At 45.4% G+C, this 20,229-nt stretch overlaps 1 protein-coding gene across 3 annotated transcripts in view; it reads right to left on the bottom strand.

Annotated features, from left to right (window-relative positions):
* The window catches only part of FAM78A (family with sequence similarity 78 member A), a 137,063-nt gene that overhangs the window by 76,497 nt on the left and 40,337 nt on the right, over positions 1-20,229 (bottom strand). The window lies entirely within an intron of this gene.

Here is a 20,229-nt window from a genome sequence, read left to right as displayed (position 1 = left end):
AAGGCTTTAATACCTGTTTTTCAAAAAAAGGAGAGGTTCCGGAAACATGCAAGCTTTAGATCACAATTGTCTAGTTAACTGACTCACTCAAGACTATCTAAAAGAGTGAAATGCAAACCAAAACATCTTACATTTTGTTTTTCATAGGGTGAGGAAAGGTTAGAACCTCAGAAGAGTTTATAATAGTGTATGTGTGACCCCAGGGGGAATCTAGCCTACCTTCAAGTCGCAGTTTGAGGAACCCAACAGGGGCACAGTCAGTAATAAAAAAAATTACCAGAGGTTTAACATGGAATTCCAGGTTTACTTTGACTTTAAATTTGGCCAAGGTGGCCCAAACAATCTATTGTTCATGCTGCAAAAGTGTAGTGAGCTACGTTGTGTTCTGGCAGCAGTATGGTGCACTTTCCCATCTGTTGCTGCAATTAAATTGAGTCAGCCCAATTGCTTATCTGTCATTCAGGAGAAACTTTGTATTTTTATTAATGAATACAAGCCTTTCTCATTGGCCAAGGTGAGGCGGATACATTACATTATGATTTTCACCTTGGATAATCAGAGGGAGCCTTGCATTCATTGATAAAAATACAAGGCTTCTGCTGAAAGTGGTTGTAAACCCTTACAACCAACTTTGACCTACAGGTAAGCCTAGATTAAGGCTTACCTGTAGGTCCAAGAAATATCTCCTAAACCTACACGGTTTAGGAGATATTTGCCGAAAGACCGCCACCGCTGTCTAAGGCGCATTCGCCGTAGACAGCGGCGCGCAGGTGCACTGAGCGCGCCGCGGTTAACAGCGATATGCCGCGAGTGGCGGCTCCCATCAGGGTTTACTTCCTCTTGAATGGTGGAGAAGCATTCAGGCCAACTCAATTAAGTTTCAACAGCAGATAGGATGTTGCTTCTACTACTGTGGAACACAGCACCTCATACTGTATGTAGCTAATGCTACAGCACACACAGCGGCCGCATCAATTAGTAAAGAAAATAGTTTGTTTGGTCTAGGCTGGACCAAACAAACTACATTACTAACCGATGCATCCGCTGTGTGTGCTGTAGTATACTGTAGTCAAAGTAAACTGAAAATACTACTTTAAATTGTATGTCAAGGCAAAAGATAAAAATACAAACATTTTAAAGTTTTGTACATTTGTGAAATACATGCACACTTCCTCATGACTTACTATTTTAATACACTTCAAGTACAGAAAAAAAACTACTGATGTACCATAAATATGGTGTGTTCCTACCTTCCTCTTTGACATGACAACGCGGCTCTGAATTCCAAAGCATGTAGGCCCTACCTACTTAATTTTGGTAGATTACAAAGAACCCAGACATCACCTTAAATCCTCCCCCCCCCCATCTCCACAACCTCTCCTTGTGCACAGGCAGAGAGCATAGGAATTTAGCAGCTCACAAGATTGCTGTCAAAGTCAAGAGGTATTAACGTGTAGCGCTACCCCCCGAGGAGCCACTTGAGTATATTTGGTTCTGTACTCTGCCTCTCAACCCCAAGAACAGTCTCCACTCCTCTGGCACACCTGGCAATGATATTCGTGCAAACACCACCAATAAAAGACACACGTTGTAGTAAAACACAGAAATAGTCTTTACTGTGCAATTTCTTAGAAATAGAAACAAACAAGCAATATAGCTGAACAGTAGGCAAATATATCTCAAATAGGCCAACTGTATAATAATGACTGAGAATCAAGAGCATTAGAACTCTATGGTACTATCTGGTTGCTTTCAGGGGACTCCAATTAAAATAACCCAGAGCAGAGACAAACACTCTAACAATTGATAGATTACAATATAGCAGACATTGTAACAGACTGACCACCACTCTATTTGAATTGGGCTGTATGAGTCCAGGCAGAAGGAGAGCAGAGGAATGACCCTTTTTTATGGCAGACCTCTCCCTTCTGTCCCCATAGGCCCAGAAAACCATAACCACTGTACCTAATGCAGCGTTCAATAACGCAACGTCCAAGTCCAAGTTCAGATTACCCCGCTCATACACTACATATACCGAACCCTGGGTATTTGTTTGTACCCGTATGGCACCAGTAACTTCAGTCCCTTGGAAGAAGGCCTCAAATCTTCTGCTAGCCACTTTAGTTGGTGCACTTAGATATCCTGTTTGGTAGAGTGAAAATGCAGTATGCTGGCAGCATCCGGGTAGTAGGACGGACACTGTGACTACAGGTTTTAGCAAAATAGGTAACGTTGTCTGCATGCAGTGACTCTGTATCCTTTGTAAAATGAGCAAGTGCCCGCTCACCAATCCTGTGGCTAAGGCCCGAACGAAGTGTCCTAGAACAGGCAGGCTCTTCAGGTAGCCTGACTGGCTACCTCACAATCGGGACACTTCATGCCGTCTGTACAGGTGCGCCTGGAGAATGCACCTGGGATCCCACTCTCAGGCAGGATGTTCCTGATCGCCCGTGGATCTGTGGGAAGAACGGCACGCCAAGGGGGTGGGGGCAGCGCTTCACCCCTGGGTCTGGTCTTCTGCCTTGCCTCAAGGTCTCTGCCCTGCTCCCAGGTAACCTCTTGGGGCCCTTTAATTCTCTGGTTTGTGTGCATCCTGGGGTGTGTAGTTTGCCCCCTATGGACTGTAATGGGGCCCTTTGTATTTGGACTATATGTCACACAATGCTTTCCTGCAGTACTACTTAAGTTTCATTGGTTCCCTCCACCTGCTAATAGGGAAGCAGGGGAGGAACCAGCTTTCACACTGGAGCGGTGCGCTGGCAGGACGCTAAAAAAAGTCCTGCAAGCAGCATATTTGAGGAGCTTTAGGAACAGTGTATACACCGCTCCTACAGCGCCCCTGCCCATTGAAATCAATAGGCAGCGCCAGCAAAGCACCTATGCAGCCGTGCTTTTAATGCTTTTTTGGCCGTTAGTGGCACTTTACCGCCAATGCCGACCCGCTCCAGTGTGAAAGTGCCCTTAATAAAGTGCTGGAGATAATGCACTAGGCATTTGCACCCTTTCTGTTTTTTGTTATTTGTGCAGTACTGTATACTCCGATCTGAGAAGGGCCACACCACTTTAACCATCCAGCCCGAGTTGCACAGTGGCCTTAATACCCTGTTTCCCCTAAAATAAGACCTACCGTGATTGTCAGTGTTGGCTGCAATATAAGCCCTACCCCCCAAATAAGCCCTACCCTGTTTCCCCGAAAATAAGCCTTACCCTGAAAATAAGACCTACAAGGACTTTAACTAGGGCTTATTTGGGGGGTAGGGCCTATATTGCAGCCATCACCAACAATCACGCTAGGTCTTATTTTAGGGGAAACAGGGTATTTGTATCGTAATGGCAAGCTTCCCTATGATTTCTGAGAGCTGAAATGTCTAGTTTGTATTGTTCTCTGATCAATCAATTTCTTTGAGTGCTTGTGAACATAAGTGGTCAGGGTGCGGTAAAACCAGGCGGTTGAGCTGTATACATGCCACAACAAAAATTAAAAAGCATGTTGCTGACTGCGACCGGTGCAATTCTGTGGGGCCATTCTGCAACCTCCCTGCAAAGCATGTAGTTGTGTGGCATTTACAGGGTTAAATCAGACAGTAATGAAGCAATATAATACCTTATTGCCTGTCAAATGCTCTCTAAAAAGCAATCCAAACGAGTCCTAAGATGCCAGTCTTTCTAGGAGGTTAGCAGACAATACATGTTGCTCGTGTTAGGCATCACTTTTCAGAGGGCATTATCTGACAGTCATCCAGGGGGCGCTACTACAGTCTCCCAATGTTTTTTTTTTGTTTTGTTTTTTTACTTTTACATTGCAGGACCATGTCACAACTGCAAACCAAACGTTTGGATGGCAGTTGTGGTGTGCCCTCATTGATCTCAATAGGCAAGTTTTGCAAAAGGTGCTGCCTTGCAAACTTTGCAGCCCCAGTTTAAAAAGCTGTAATGTCAGAATTCAGGTGGGCGGCCGTGATAACACCATGATTCAGCCACCTATTTTTACCCCCTTCACCTCCATAGGTAGTTTGTACATTCATGCTTCAGCTGTCATGATTTCCTTTCCTTTCTAAATATAAAAGCTTTACAAGGATGTGTGTCACAATGATAAAGACATCCTGTCCAGTCAAAGACAGATTCTTCATAGTGGATGAGATTTTACAGATTCACTTTTTTTTTTTATCCCCCCCCCCCCCATTCTAACCGGTCTTCCTGTGTCCTGCAATGTACAAGAGGCTTCCGGATATGAGCAGCACTTCCTGTTGAGGGAGAGAATTGAGGACAAGTATAATAGGAGCCTTGATTGGGGAGTGCATCATCTACAAATGTAACTACAGCGGGAGCGGGGATTATCAATATAATGCTGAATGAGAAGAGTAAACCAAAGCATTTATTATGCCATCTTGCAGCAGATAAGACAGAAGGATGCTCTTTGTTGTTCTCTTCCTGTGCTTCTCACTTAACCACTTAAGGACCGGAAGGATTTGCCCCCTCAATGATTAGCCCATTTTTTGCGATACGGAACTACATCGCTTTAACTGACAATTGACATCCTTTTTTCGCCACAAATAGAACTTTCTTTTGGTGGTATTTGATCACCTCTGCGGTTTTTATTTTTTTGCACTATAAACAAAAAAACAGCGACAATTTTGAAAAAAAAAAAAAAAACAATATTTTTTACTCTTTGATATATAATAAATATCCCCCCCCCCCCCCCAAAAAAAAACAATTTCTTCATCAGTTTAGGCCAATATGTTTTCTTCTACATATTTTTGGTAAAAAAAATCGCAATAAGCGTTTATTGATTCGTTTGTGCAAAAGTTATAGCGTCTACAAAATAGGGAATAGATTTATTGCATTTTTATTATTATTATTATTTTATTTTTTTGCATCAGTAATGACGGTGATCAGCGATTTTTCACGGGACTGCAACATTGCAGCGGACAGATCGGACACTTTTAACACTTTTTTGGGACCATTGACATTTATACAGTGATCAGAGCTAAAAATAGCCACTGATTACTGTATAAATGTCACTGGCAGGAAAGGGGTTAACACTAATGGGCGATCAAGGAGTTATGTGTTCCCTAGGGACGTGTTTCTAACTGTGGGGGGAGTGTAGTGACTGGAGGAGTAGAGAGATCGCTGTTCCTGATCACTAGGAACAGCAGATCTCTCTCTACTCCTCTGTCAGAATGGGGATCTGTCTGTTTATATTGACAGATCCCTGTTCTGGCTCTCTGAGGAGTGATCGCGGGTCACCGGCGGACATCGTGGCTAAGAGCTTCACCTCTAGCGTCACACTGAGCGCCCCCCTAGAGCTCCTGAGTCGGCCGACATACACCTATGACGATTTGTGCAGCCATGCCAACCTGCCACAGTATAATGACGGCGGCTGGTCAGCAAGCAGTTAAAGTGGAACTTTTCTCTCTCAATGAACTTTTTCTCAGCTAAGCACACTTTGCTGTATGTGTGCCTGAGCTAAGGGCAGATAGATTTCAGGAAGTAAAGCTACATGAATCATTTGCCCTTACTCAAGATGGCCAGGGGCAGAAATATTAGGGGAGTGTTTTTCAAAGTGATTTCTCAACAAAATAAAGCATGGAGATAGGGGGAGTTTGCTTTGAATATTAAAAATTAATTCAATTGTGTATTTGGTTCGTGGTGCTCAGATGCAATGAAGATCCGCTTTAAGTCAGAAAAATAGGAAGCTTTAGGGCTCATATACACTTGCTTCGACTTCAAGTCACATTAAAGCATACCTCCCAACTTTTTGAGATGGGAATGAGGGACACCTACTAGCAAAAGCATGTAGGCATAGTACATGCCCCCTTAAGGCTGGATTCACACCTAGGCATTTTTAGTGCTTTTTGCATTTTGCAAATTTGCACTACAGAGCGTGTTCCATAGGAAACCATGGTAAATGGACTGTAGTGAAAATCTGCAAAATGAGAGGGACAGTTGGGAGCTATGTTAAAGTGCCTACCACTTCAACATGCTTTTTTTATGTGTTTTTGATGCTTCAGTGATGCTTCGATTATGCTTTTTTGAAGCTTTAATGAAGCTTGGAAAAAGCCTTATGTGTGTTGATTTTCTGTTTGTTTTAAAGGAGCCCAGTAGAACACCAGCTTAGTAGTACCCTCACTCAGCAGATCCCCAGCTCATTAGTACTCCTGTTTAACAGATCCCCAGCTCATCGGTACCCTTGTTCAGCAGATTCCTGTTAGGGCTGGGCTTAACCCTTCCTTCTCAAAGCTGGCTGCTCAGCTGTTGGCTAATTGCCAGCTCCCATCTCTCCACAGTGACTCACCTGTTGATGATATCCTGCTCATCAGTCCAGCCTACTTAAGCCATCCAGTCCTCATAATCTCTGCCTTCGCCTTGGTCACATATCTAGAGACACTCTCCTGTGTTCCTGAAAAAGACTTGCTTGGTTGACATTCCTTTTGGCTCCAGATCCTGCTTGCTGTTCTACTACGCTCATATCTGGCTCTCTGGCATTTTGGCTTGTCTGACTATTTGTTCTAGTTCCTGAACTCTGGCTATGTTTTGACTATGTTTACTCTGTTTACTTTTTTTATTATTATTAAACAAGTGTGATTTAACTGTACTTTTGTCTTAGTCTGATTCATGGTTTCTGACAATACCCAACTTTTTTGTACCCTTTTTCAGCAGATCCCCTGCTAGTACTCCCAGCTCTGCTGATGCCCCACTCAGTAGTAGCCCCCAGCTTTGCTGATCTCCCACTCAGTAGTAACCCCAAGCTCTGCTGATCCTCTGGTTTGCTGATCCTCCTCTCTTTCTGGTTCCCGCTCACCTTGTGCTATATTGCTCTAATGCTGCACACCACATAGTTTCTCCTGCTTTGGTCCCCAAGCTTTGCTGATCCTCTGTCGCTCAGTCCTCTCTCTCCGGTTCCTGCTCACCTTCCGCTATAGCGTTCCCATGTTGCACACTGTCTTCTACTTGCTCCGCTCCGGTCCAGACCTGGCTCACCTTCTTGCTGCTCCTCTCTGCACACCAGATGCAACAGACACTCTCAGAATATATACACAGTGACTGCTGATGGCATCTTTCTGGTTCGCTTGTTGGTTTGCATTCTGGGATATCTCATACCTGCAATACCTCCGAAACAAAGCGAAGCTAAAGCTAAATAAAAGCCTCTCGAAAGCTGCAGGTGTTGTTAGCGAACGCTGTCATAGACTACTATGGAGACGGTCTGAAGCACCAGGAAAGTGACATGGGGTATAACTTTTGAAGCAAACACAAACTGTAAGATAACCATTTTATTTAGTGACAGGAGCTTTGATTGGCATTCAGAGCGCTTTAAAAAGCATTTCCAATGCCACATTTTAAACCAAGGGTAAACAAGTCCTGCACGCTTGCTGTGTGTTTGACAGGCAGGGAGGTGTTATGCCACCTCCTGTTTTAACCCCAAAAAAACCTGCATCACTGCACCTCAACCACAAATTGAAGTTGCAGTACGGTTTTACTCAGGTGAATGATTTGCGCTTACCGCCTGAAAAACGCCTGACAAATGCGACATGAGGGATAATTTTTGCCCGCTTTTCTTTACAGCGATAGTATGTGTGCACTCCTGTTCCTTGCCTGTGCAGAATGGATCAGAACGTAGACAGATTGCGTTCTGATTCATGGGTTTACAGATTGGTACGTACATCTGAATGAGACCTAAAAGCTACATAAAGCAAAGACACACATACAGTATGTGCCTCTGTAATTTTAGGCTTGTCTTTGTATCTGTAGGTATTAATATGTGAGTTTCAGAAACATTTTCAGAAGTATATATCACCTGAGGAAGGAATCTAAGCCCCTGTATGCACAGTCGGATATTCCGACGGAAAATGTCCGATTGGACCGTGTTGTCGGATAATCCGACCGTGTGTGGGCTACATAGGACTTTTTCCGTCGGAATGTCCGACCAACAAAGTTTGAGAGCTGGATATAAAATTTTCCGACAACACTTTGTCCGATCGTTTGTAGAGAATTTCGATCGGACAAAGTGCCACACATGCTCAGATCAAATTACAAGACCAAAGCTATTGGCTACTAGCCACAACATAGTCCCGTCGTAACGAACGAACGTCATCACGTTCTGAACGATCGGATTTTCTGACAACTTTGTCCGACCGTGTGTATGCAACATCAGTTTCGGACAAAATCCGTCTGAAAAAATCCGACAGATTTTGTTGTCGGAATGTCCAACCGTGTGTACAAGGGCTAAGGGCTCAAGTATATGATTTATGGCACCCAGCAATGCTGAACACCACTGTATTAACATTACATAATGAATGTATCTTATGTATATGCTTCATGAAACCCAGTCTAGATATTGTGTATTTTTTAAAACTTTTTATTAAACTGTATCTTTTTTTCATCAACTTTATTGCTATCACAAGGGATTAACAACATCCCTTGTGATAGCGTGGTCCTTGACAGGTCCCTTTTGAAGGAGAGATCTGGGTTTTATTAGAACCCAGATCTCTCCCCTGGCGTTTAAATCATGATAAAACTGAGATAGCTTTGATTAGACGCTTGTAAAAGCTGGTAACGGCCAGTAAACTGAAGACTGATATTGTTCCTCCCTCTTTGTTATCTCAGAAACTGGAAGTGATGAGGATTTCATCACTTCTGGTTTCTGACATCACAGAGAGGGAGGAACAACATCAGTTCCTCTCTCTCTGTTCCTTCTACTGGGTGCCAGTGGTAATGGGCTCCCCAATTGCATAGGAGCGCCTGGGAAAAGCAGCGCTGGTAGGGTGTGACCCCTTTACGCTGCCTGTAGAAGTGATCGTGTGGCTCTGTTGCCACTTAAATTACTTCTACTTCGCAGGGAATCACCGGATAAATATTTTGATACCATGATAATGCCTGCATCATCCCAGTATAACCACTGAACCACTGAACGTCCAGGATGTCATATGACATCCTATGGGCAGGAGGCGGTTATAAAGGGACAGTGTCAGGGACAGTTTGGGTGCTTGGTACTAATGCTTGGTATTGTGGCATCCACACAAATCTGAGTGCTCCATTGCTGGAACTTTGGACCCCAACAACCATAACACTAGCCAGTGGGAGGGGTTTGGAGAGACTGATGGAACTTCAGTTCCCAGTGCTACCTCCTAGTTAGGACCTCCCTTGTTTTAGGGTTCAGGAGCAGAGACATTCATATATTTTAGTTATTTAGGGTATTGTGACAATTTATTTATTAAATGTTACTGTTTTGTGTGGTTGGTGTTTTTGTATTTTATGGGAAATATTTTCCCAAATTAATTCTCATGCTTTGGTGTGGAATTGACAGGAAGGTCATTGGCATCTAGAATCAAGGGACCCAAAACGTCAGTGGCTCCTTCAGGGGTAAGCACTTCAATACATAGTATGCAGTGTCATTGGTCTATACAGTATGCAGTGTTACTGGTGTATTTATATAGTGTGCAATGTTACTGTTTTATGTACACAGTGGGGGAGATTTACTAAAACTATCGCACACAGAATCTGGTACAGCGGTGCATAGTAACCAGTCAGCTCCTAACCCCAGCTTGTTCAATTAAGCTTTGACAATAAGCCCCTGTTCACATCGGCGGGATTTGACATGTCAAATCACATGCCAAATCAGTCTATTGCTGGCAACGGCACTGTTCCAATCGGTGTGACGCCAACTTTGCAGCGCCGCACTGATTTCCAAAAGTAGTTCCTGCACTACCTTTGGTGACTTTGGAGGCAATTTCAATAGACATCTGTGCATGAACCTGCAAAGATGTCTTTTAAACCGCCCCCAAACTCGCACTGAAATGGGGGTTTGAAATTGTGCGAGTTCAGATAAACTCGCACAATTTCAAACCTGCCTTCAGTGTGAACGAGGGCTAAAACCTGGAAGCTGACTGGTTACTATGCACAGCTGTACCAGATTCTATGTGCACCAGCTTTAGTAAGTCTCCCCCAGTGTATACTGGTCCATGTACTGTATATAGTATTCAGTGTTACCATGTATGTACTGTGCATACAGTGCAATGTTACTGGCCTATGTACATAGTGTACAATATTAGGTCTCGTGCACACTTCAGCTCAAAAGCGTGCCTGTTACAGGCGTTTGAGTTTTTTTTTTTTCTCTGCCTCCAACGCTGCTTCTTCTTAGCTTATGTGTCCATGCACACTATAGGGGTTTACAGGAGTTTAGAGAAAGGGGCAGAAAACATCCCCCACCAAGGTCGCATTCAGGAGAGGAGCTTTTGAGCATAAAAATCGCCTGACACACCTAAACTCGTGTAGACACGCCTAAGCCCTAGGTGTGTTTAGTGCTTGAGCGTTTTTTTAATTTTAATGGACATACTACATTAATATTCTGGCCAACAAAATAAATAAACAGCCAAGCGGCTTAGGCACATTTTTGAAGCTGCTTTTGCTGCTCTTGCCAGGAGAAAAGCCCCAGTGTGCATGAAGCCTTACTGCTAGGGTTGCCACCTTTTCTTCAAGCCAAACCCGAACACTTCAGCGGGGCTTAGCATTTTTTGTGTAGCATAGACTATGAGATTGTAAAATACCTGGGACACCTCTGTGTGCCCTAGGGAAGTAGTAATGCAGCAAGCGCAGCGTTGAATTGTGGGTGTAGCCAATTGCAAATAGTGCAGGTGTGTGTAATGTACAATATAGTGTATATGTAGTGTGTAATGTTTGGTGGGGAGCCTCCCAGTGTAATTTTCCTGTAAGGCATTGGCGGTGCATGATACATGAGCCTAAGTATATATGCGTATTGTATGGGGGGGGGAGTGACTCTGGTCACCATAGAACACCTTCTGCAGAGTGAATGCAATAAGGTAAGGTTGGGGGGGGGGGCTACTGATATAAGGGGTAACCTCTATATCAGTGCCCCTTTACCTTACTATATTCACTGCCCCTACATCAGTGATCCCCCTCAGACAGGCCTTGCTATGCTGTCACTGACCACCACTCAGGTCCACCATGCAGGGCTCAGTCAGATGGTCCTCTCTGAGCTCCAGCTTGGTGGCTCTCGTTTCATCCTATATTAGACTAGGAGACTGTGCTGCCATAATACAAGAGATGATCAGAGGCTACAGACATAATACAAGAGATTGTCAGAGACTGCAAACATGCTACAGGAGATGGTAAGAAACTGCATACATCATACAAGAGATGGAGAGTATGCGGACATGGTACAAAAGATGGTCAGAGACTGCATACATGGTACAGGAGATGGTCAGAGACTGCAGACATAGTATAGGAGATGGTCAGAGACTGCATACATAATACAGGAGATGGTCAGAGTGTCTGAGCACATGGTACAGGGAATGGTCAGAGACTGCAGATATAGTACAGTAGATGTTAAGAAACTGCATACATGATGCAGTAGATGGTCAGAGAGTGTGCGGACCTGGTACAGGACATGGTCAGAGACTGCAGACATAGTACAGGGAATGGTCAGAGACTGCAGACATAGTACAGGAGATGGTCAGAGACTGCAAACATGATACAGGAGATGGCCAGAGACTGCATACATGATACAGGAAATTATCAGACTGCAGACATAGTACAGGAGATGGTCAGAGACTGCAGACATGATACAAAAAATGGTCAAAGACTGCAGACATGATACAGGAGATGGTCAGAGACTACAGATATAGTGTAGGAGATGGTCAGAGACTGCATACATAATACAGGAGATGGTCAGAGACTGCAGACATGATACAGGAGATGGTCAGAGACTGCATACATAATACAGGAGATGGTCAGAGTGTCTGAGCACATGGTACAGGGGATGGTCAGAGACTGCAGATATAGTACAGTAGATGTTAAGAAACTACATACATGATACAGTAGATGGTCAGAGAGTGTGCGGACATGGTACAAAAGATGGTCAGAGACTGCAGACATAGTACAGGAGAAGATCAGAGACTGCAGACATAGTACAGGAGATGGTCAGAGACTGCAGACATTATACAGGAGATGGTCAGAGACTGCAGACATTATACAGGAGATGGTCAGAGACTGCAGACATTATACAGGAGATGGTCAGAGACTGCAGACATTTGTACAGGAGATGGTCAGAGACTGCAGACATTTGTACAGGCGATGGTCAGAGACTGCAGACATAGTACAGGAGATGGTCAGAGACTGCAGACATAGTACAGGAGATGGTCAGAGACTGCAGACATAGTACAGGAGATGGTCAGAGACTGCAGACATAGTACAGGAGATGGTCAGAGACTGCAGACATTGTACAGGAGATGGTCAGAGACTGCAGACATAGTATAGGAGATGGTCAGAGACTGCAGACATAGTATAGGAGATGGTCAAGAGACTGCAGACATAGTACAGGAGATGGTCAGAGACTGCAGACATAGTACAGGAGATGGTCAGAGACTGCAGACATAGTACAGGAGATGGTCAGAGACTGAAGACATAGTATAGGAGATGGTCAGAGACTGCTGACATAGTATAGGAGATGGTCAGAGACTGCATACATAATACAGGAGATGGTCAGAGTGTCCCAGCACATGGTACAGGAGATGGTCAGAGACTGCAGATATAGTACAGTAGATGTTAAGGAACTGCATACATGATACAGTAGATGGTCAGAGAGTGTGCAGACGTGGTACAGTAGATGGTCAGAGACTGCAGACATAGTACAGGGAATGGTCAGAGACTGCAGACATAGTACAGGAGATGGTCAGAGACTGCATACATGATACAGGAGATGGTCAGAGACTGCATACATGATACAGGAAATGATCAGAGACTGCAGACATAGTACAGGGAATGGTCAGAGACTGCAGACATGATACAGGAGATGGTCAGAGACTGCAGACATTATACAGGAGATGGTCAGAGACTGCAGACATTATACAGGAGATGGTCAGAGACTGCAGACATTATACAGGAGATGGTCAGAGACTGCAGACATTTGTAAAGGAGATGGTCAGAGACTGCAGACATAGTACAGGAGATGGTCAGAGACTGCAGACATAGTACAGGAGATGGTCAGAGACTGCAGACATAGTACAGGAGATGGTCAGAGACTGCAGACATAGTACAGGAGATGGTCAGAGACTGCAGACATAGTACAGGAGATGGTCAGAGACTGCAGACATAGTATAGGAGATGGTCAGAGACTGCAGACATAGTATAGGAGATGGTCAGATACTGCAGACATAGTACAGGAGATGGTCAGAGACTGCAGACATAGTACAGGAGATGGTCAGAGACTGCAGACATAGTACAGGAGATGGTCAGAGACTGAAGACATAGTATAGGAGATGGTCAGAGACTGCAGACATAGTATAGGAGATGGTCAGAGACTGCATACATAATACAGGAGATGGTCAGAGTGTCTCAGCACATGGTACAGGAGATGGTCAGAGACTGCAGATATAGTACAGTAGATGTTAAGGAACTGCATACATGATACAGTAGATGGTCAGAGAGTGTGCAGACGTGGTACAGTAGATGGTCAGAGACTGCAGACATAGTACAGGGAATGGTCAGAGACTGCAGACATAGTACAGGAGATGGTCAGAGACTGCATACATGATACAGGAGATGGTCAGAGACTGCATACATGATACAGGAAATGATCAGAGACTGCAGACATAGTACAGGGAATGGTCAGAGACTGCAGACATGATACAGGAGATGGTCAGAGACTGCAGACATAGTACAGGAGATGGTCAGAGACTGCATACATAATACAGGAGATGGTCAGAGTGTCTGAGCACATGGTACAGGGGATGGTCAGAGACTGCAGATATAGTACAGTAGATGTTAAGAAACTGCATACATGATACAGTAGATGGTCAGAGAGTGTGCGGACAAGGTACAGGAGATGGTCAGAGACTGCAGACACGATACAGGAGATGATCAGAGACTGCAGACATAGTATAGGGAATGGTCAGAGACTGCAGACATAGTATAGGAGATGGTCAGAGACTGCATACATAATACAGGAGATGGTCAGAGTGTCTGAGCACATGGTACAGGAGATGGTAAGAAACTGCAGATATAGTACAGTAGATGTTAAGAAACTGCATACATGATATAGGAGATGGTTAGAGAGTGTGCAGACATGGTACAGGAGATGGTCAGAGACTGCAGACATAATACTAGGGATGAGCTCAGGCGTGTTTGCATGGAACATGTGCAGAGCCCGCCAGGAAGTCGGTGCAGCACTGCGCTAATCACAGGCAGTGAGACATTGCCTGATCTCTGCAGCCGCACTTCGGGACAATGTCTCACTGTCTGTGATTAGCGCAGTGCTGCACCGACTTCCTGGCGGGCATAGTACAGGAGATGGTCAGAGACTGCAGACATAGTATAGGAGATGGTCAGAGACTGCAGACATAGTATAGGAGATGGTCAGAGACTGCAGACATAGTATAGGAGATGGTCAGAGACTGCAGACATAGTATAGGAGATGGTCAGAGGCTGCAGACATAGTATAGGAGATGGTCAGAGACTGCAGACATAATACAGGAGATGGTCAGAGTGTCTCAGCACATGGTGCAGGAGATGGTCAGAGACTGCAGATATAGTACAGTAGATGTTAAGGAACTGCATACATGATACAGTAGATGGTCAGAGAGTGTGCAGACGTGGTACAGTAGATGGTCAGAGACTGCAGACATAGTACAGGGAATGGTCAGAGACTGCAGACATAGTACAGGAGATGGTCAGAGACTGCATACATGATACAGGAGATGGTCAGAGACTGCATACATGATACAGGAAATGATCAGAGACTGCAGGCATAGTACAGGGAATGGTCAGAGACGGCAGACATGATACAGGAGATGGTCAGAGACTGCAGACATAGTACAGGAGATGGTCAGAGACTGCATACATAATACAGGAGATGGTCAGAGTGTCTGAGCACATGGTACAGGGGATGGTCAGAGACTGCAGATATAGTACAGTAGATGTTCAGAAACTGCATACATGATACAGTAGATGGTCAGAGAGTGTGCGGACAAGGTACAGGAGATGGTCAGAGACTGCAGACACGATACAGGAGATGATCAGAGACTGCAGACATAATATAGGGAATGGTCAGAGACTGCAGACATAGTATAGGAGATGGTCAGAGACTGCATACATAATACAGGAGATGGTCAGAGTGTCTGAGCACATGGTACAGGAGATGGTAAGAAACTGCAGATATAGTACAGTAGATGTTAAGAAACTGCATACATGATATAGGAGATGGTTAGAGAGTGTGCAGACATGGTACAGGAGATGGTCAGAGACTGCAGACATAATACTAGGGATGAGCTCAGGCGTGTTTGCATGAAACATGTGCAGAGCCCGCCAGGAAGTCGGTGCAGCACTGCGCTAATCACAGGCAGTGAGACATTGCCTGATCTCTGCAGCCGCACTTCGGGACAATGTCTCACTGTCTGTGATTAGCGCAGTGCTGCACCGACTTCCTGGCGGGCTATGCACATGTTCCATGCAAACACACCTGAGCTCATCCCTACATACTACAGGAGAGTCAGAGACTGCATATATAATTGGGCTGAAATTGCACCCGGGTATCACGTGAATCGCACATCGCGTTCCTGTGTTTAAAAGTGTGAACCTGCCCTGGTGCTGGAACCCACACTTTGCTCCACTAACTTGCCTGGAGGGGGGGGGGGGACTAGTATGGGCACCTGGAGCAATTTTCCACATCTCTTGTGGGGTGCCAAGGGTCGCCCCCTCTGTGGCAGACATCATCTCTTTAATATTGGGAGGGGGATATGTGCTAAGGGTGGGTGGATTTCATATCCAAGCCCCCTTGTAGCACAGTTACTTAAGTGCCCCCTAGAAGATATCCCCCCCCCCCCAATCACACAAAGTGAACTGCAGGCTAGTTCCCCCCTCACCCTCTTGTTCATGCCCCCCACCTTTGGAAGACTCACTGTGTGGATTAGTTGATAGATGAACTCAGTCCAGCAGCGTTGTCGGCAGCATGGTGAGCCTTCTCCCCCCTCCTCCTCTGTGTACACAGGAAAACAACACAGCAGGAGGAGGAGGGGCGGGTTCAGTTCTCTCCACAGCACTCTTTCTGCACTAGTCCGTGGAGCTGGGGACAGCAGGGAGACATGTCGGCTCTGCCCTGTCATGAAATGTGGAGGCAATGGACCTCATTGGCGGCGTGCGGGAACGAAGATCACCCGCACAAGCTGCAGCAGGCATTCCGTTTCTATGATTTACCGGGGAAGTTAAATAGCAGGCCGCCTGTCACTGTGTAGACAAGGCACGCTGCACAGGGAGCCACCAGCGGGTCTGAATAATGTGCCCGGGTCATAGGCGGGCAGAAACCCGGACAAATGTTTCAAAATCCGTACTGTCCGGGTGAATCCCGGACAGGTGGCAACCCTACTTACTGCCTATCTACATAGTGTGTAGTGTTACTCTCTATGTACTGTATATAGTGTGAAGTGTTACCATCTAGGTCAGCCTTTCTCAACCTTTTTGAATAGAAGCACAGATCATACCTCAGCTTTACTGCTAAATTCATGATTCAATCCTGAAGACTGGTACTCAGGCTGGTATGTTCTGTCCCCAATACTGGCAATCCATGGCAAAAATGCTGGTGTTACATCACATTCGGCTACCCATCACATTTTGCCATATGCGTTCCAACACAGGGCCCCTTGCGGGCTCGCTTCGCTCGCCACGCTTCGGGCACAGCCTCGCTTTGCTCGCCATAAATATATTCAATCTCTATGTCCACTTGGATGGTGGGGCTTGAACCTGGACTCAGGGGTGGAACGCAAAAGGCGGCATTGCGCATTCGCAGTCCAGCGGGTAGCCAAATGCGATGGGTCACCATATGTGAAGAAACACCGACAACTTGGTGTACTCTTCTCATTAAACTTTATTGGCTACATATACAGTACATTGACACAGTAGACACTTTTAGCTCATTTCTCAACCTCTTTACAGAGGAACTCTTGAAATAATTTTCAGACCTCAGGCAACTCCTGCTAAGAATAGTCCATTGGGGGTCATTAGGAAAATTCCATTAACAGTGGGAAGTGTACCCCCCCTTTTCCCCTTACAGCCGTCATCAGAGGACGCATTCTTATAAATATCTTGCCCCTCTGCAGTGAGGAGACAATGTGCTGTGCTAGCAACCAACCAGTGAACAGTATTGCTGTACAGTAATCTCTAGCAACCAATTAACAAGCAGAAATAATTTGCTGTAACCTCTAGCAACTAATCAGTGAGCCGTAATGTGTGCTATAACCTCTAGCAACCAGTCAGTAAGCAGTAATGATATTCTGTAACCGCTGGCAACCAATCACAATTGTTGCCTGGTCTGATACAGTAAACTGATTTTAAGTCTAGCTGCTATTTATTGTATGTCTCAGAGCAGGTGGAGAGTGAAATTGCATGGAGGGGGGCCCCAAGAATTTTTTTGCCCAGGGTCCAATCAATATTAAAGATCGCCCTGGTTAACATCTATGTATATAGTGTGTAGTGGTACTGGTCAATGTAGGGTGTGGTTTTACCAGTCTATCAAGGCTGAATTTCCAACTCATCCAGCTAGGACATGGCCTAATGAGTTTAGTATACAAAGAACAGGACTCAGCCTTACAGACCACTCGACATGTATAGTGGCCATTGGCCATTAATGTAAGTTGGCTTTCCTCCTTCAAACAGCAACCCCTCTCCTGGTTTTATAAGTTGTGGTGGGCTAGGTGTTGCCTATGGTCAGTAGCTTCTCCTCCTGCACATAGGGAAGTCCTGCCACTGGCTTATACAGAACCCCTTCTCCAATAGCTGTGTCAAGGAGGGAGTTGCTTTTGGGCTGTGACCACCCATATTTCCCTTCTGTCATATTCTATGAATTAACCTCTACATCGTTTCCTAATACCACATGTGTAGGGAGGGGTACCCATTTATCTCTGTTTGGGTCCCCCTAACATGAAGTACATTTTAACACTAATATGAAGTACTGAGGGCAATACTCTGATTGTACCTGCCACTCCTGGTTCAGCTGAGGCAGTTGATCCAATCACCTGGGTATAAAACACTGCCTCACTCTGAGGGCTTTGTCAGTTCATTGTTTATTTTTTTGCCAAATGTTCCTGTGTTCCAGTATTCCCGTGTTTCAGTTACAGCATTCCAAGACTGACTCCGGCTTCTGACCTTGGCTCTGCTTATCGTTTATTCTGACTTCTGGAATCCCTGACTACGGCTTTACCTCGACCATCCTTTGGAAAATTTCTTTCAAGCCCGCCATGCACAGATTCACAGCCCAGGTATCTTATTACCATGGGCTGTGTGTATTTTCAAAGGTGAGCATACATCTCTACACCATGGACTCCAACCTAGGTAAGCTGTTACACAATGAACTAACATGGAGTCTGCAGAGATGTACAAGATGCTCACCTCCCTTGCTCCACAAGTCTCCAGCCTGGGCCAGACCATTTCAGAGTTGCTGCAAGAAGCTCAGTTATTTAAAGGCACAGTATGCCTAGCCCCAGAACCAGCATGCCCTGAGCTATTTATGGTGATGCCAGAGAGGTTTGACAGTATCCGTGCATCTTTCTTGTACTTTAAAATGGATTGCGAGCTGTTGTTTGCCTTTAAGCCTAGGACCTATGCTACCGACTATATAAAGATTTGCGCTTCCATCAATCTGCTCACTGGGCAAATCAAAACATGGGCTCATCAGCTTTTCCGGGAAAAGAGTTCAGTCTTGGACAGCTGGGAAGCATTCATGTTTGCTCTGGACTCTCATATTCCTGTTTCTAAGAAAACCAGGGTTCCCAAGTCTGCTCTCTATTCACGTGGGCCTATGGGTTTCCAGGGATAGGAATACCCTGTACAGTTACTACTCCAAGCCATCCCAGTATGTGCCAAGCTATGAAGCTCTAACCCGACAAAGCCAAGATGCTCCTGAGGATACACACACACCTACCCTGGAAGATGTGGAACCCATGGAGATCGGGGCTATTTGGTCCAAGCTATATAAAGGTGAAAGAGAGTGGAGGAGAGACTATGGTCTTTGTTTCTACTGTGAAGAAAGAGGGCACTTTATCTCTCTATGCCCAACTCGCCCATCTCGGCCAAAGGTTCTTCAAGTGGGTACTATTAGGATCCTTCCTGCTACCCTTGAATCTCTGCCTACTTTCCAGCCTGAAGTTCCGGTGTCGGTGTCCCTGCCTGAAGTTCCAGTGCTGGTGTCCCTGCCTGAAGTTGTGGTGCCGGTGTCCCTGCCTGAAGTTGCGGTGCCGGTGTCCCTGCCTGAAGTTCCGTTGCTGGTGTCCATGCCTGACACGTTGGGGTGTATGCTTTCCAAAATGGGATCATTTTGTTGGGGGTTTTATTGTCCTGGTGCTCCACGGCCTTCAGAAGTGTAATAGGTAGTCAAGAAATTAGATGTGTAATTTATGTCCCTAGAAGACCTCATGGTGCTCCTTGCATATTGGGCCTCTGTATGTGGCCAGGCTGTGTAAGTCTCACACATGTGGCATTGCCATGCTCAGGAGGAGTAGCAGAATGTGTTTTGGGGTGTAGTTGCAAGTATGCATATGCCGTGTGAGAGAAATAACCTGTTAATTTGACAATTTTGTGGGGGAAAAAAATCTTAATTGTGGGAAAAAATTACAACTTCAAAAAACTCACCATGCCTCCTACTAAATACCTTGGAAAGTCTACTTTCCAAAAAGGGGTCATTTGCGAGGGTATTTGTACTCGCCTGGCTTGTTAGGGTCCGTTCACTTGGGCTTGCCCGCTTGCTCAGCAGGGGATCGATCCGCTGAGCAGGTGGATGACAGATCCGTCTCCACTTACTATGCAGGGATGGGCCTGTCAGAGCTCTCTCTCTATGGGGAGATCCGATGAAAACGGACCACCTGACTGTTTTCATCCAATCCCATCTGATCCAATCCACCAGATGGATGGAAAAAATCTGTCTGGACATTATCGGATTGGATTGCGGCGGGTGTCCGCTGACATCCGCCGGCAGTAGCCATTGATTTGGCAAGCGATTTGACATATCCCAGTAGGCAAGTGTCCAGTAGTAAAGTGGTTAAGCACCTAATGGATGATATACATGTATAAGCTATTGGGATCTGAGCACAGGCATATCTTCTGTTGCATTGCAGGTCAGTGGCCAGACATGAACCTGGTGGCTCCCTCCCAATCTGTGTTTATCTGCCCCAAGTTGGCGTTGTGTTCACTGTAGCATTTTCATTTTGCAGAGCAGAGTATGGACTGGCC

This window comes from Lithobates pipiens, unplaced genomic scaffold (assembly GCF_037356315.1).
Source record: "Lithobates pipiens isolate NorthernLeopardFrog02 unplaced genomic scaffold, aLitPip1_a1.2 Scaffold_1, whole genome shotgun sequence".
NCBI lineage: Eukaryota > Metazoa > Chordata > Amphibia > Anura > Ranidae > Lithobates > Lithobates pipiens.
Note: the sequence above shows the minus strand (reverse complement) of the source record. Positions and strands in the feature narration are given on the sequence as shown.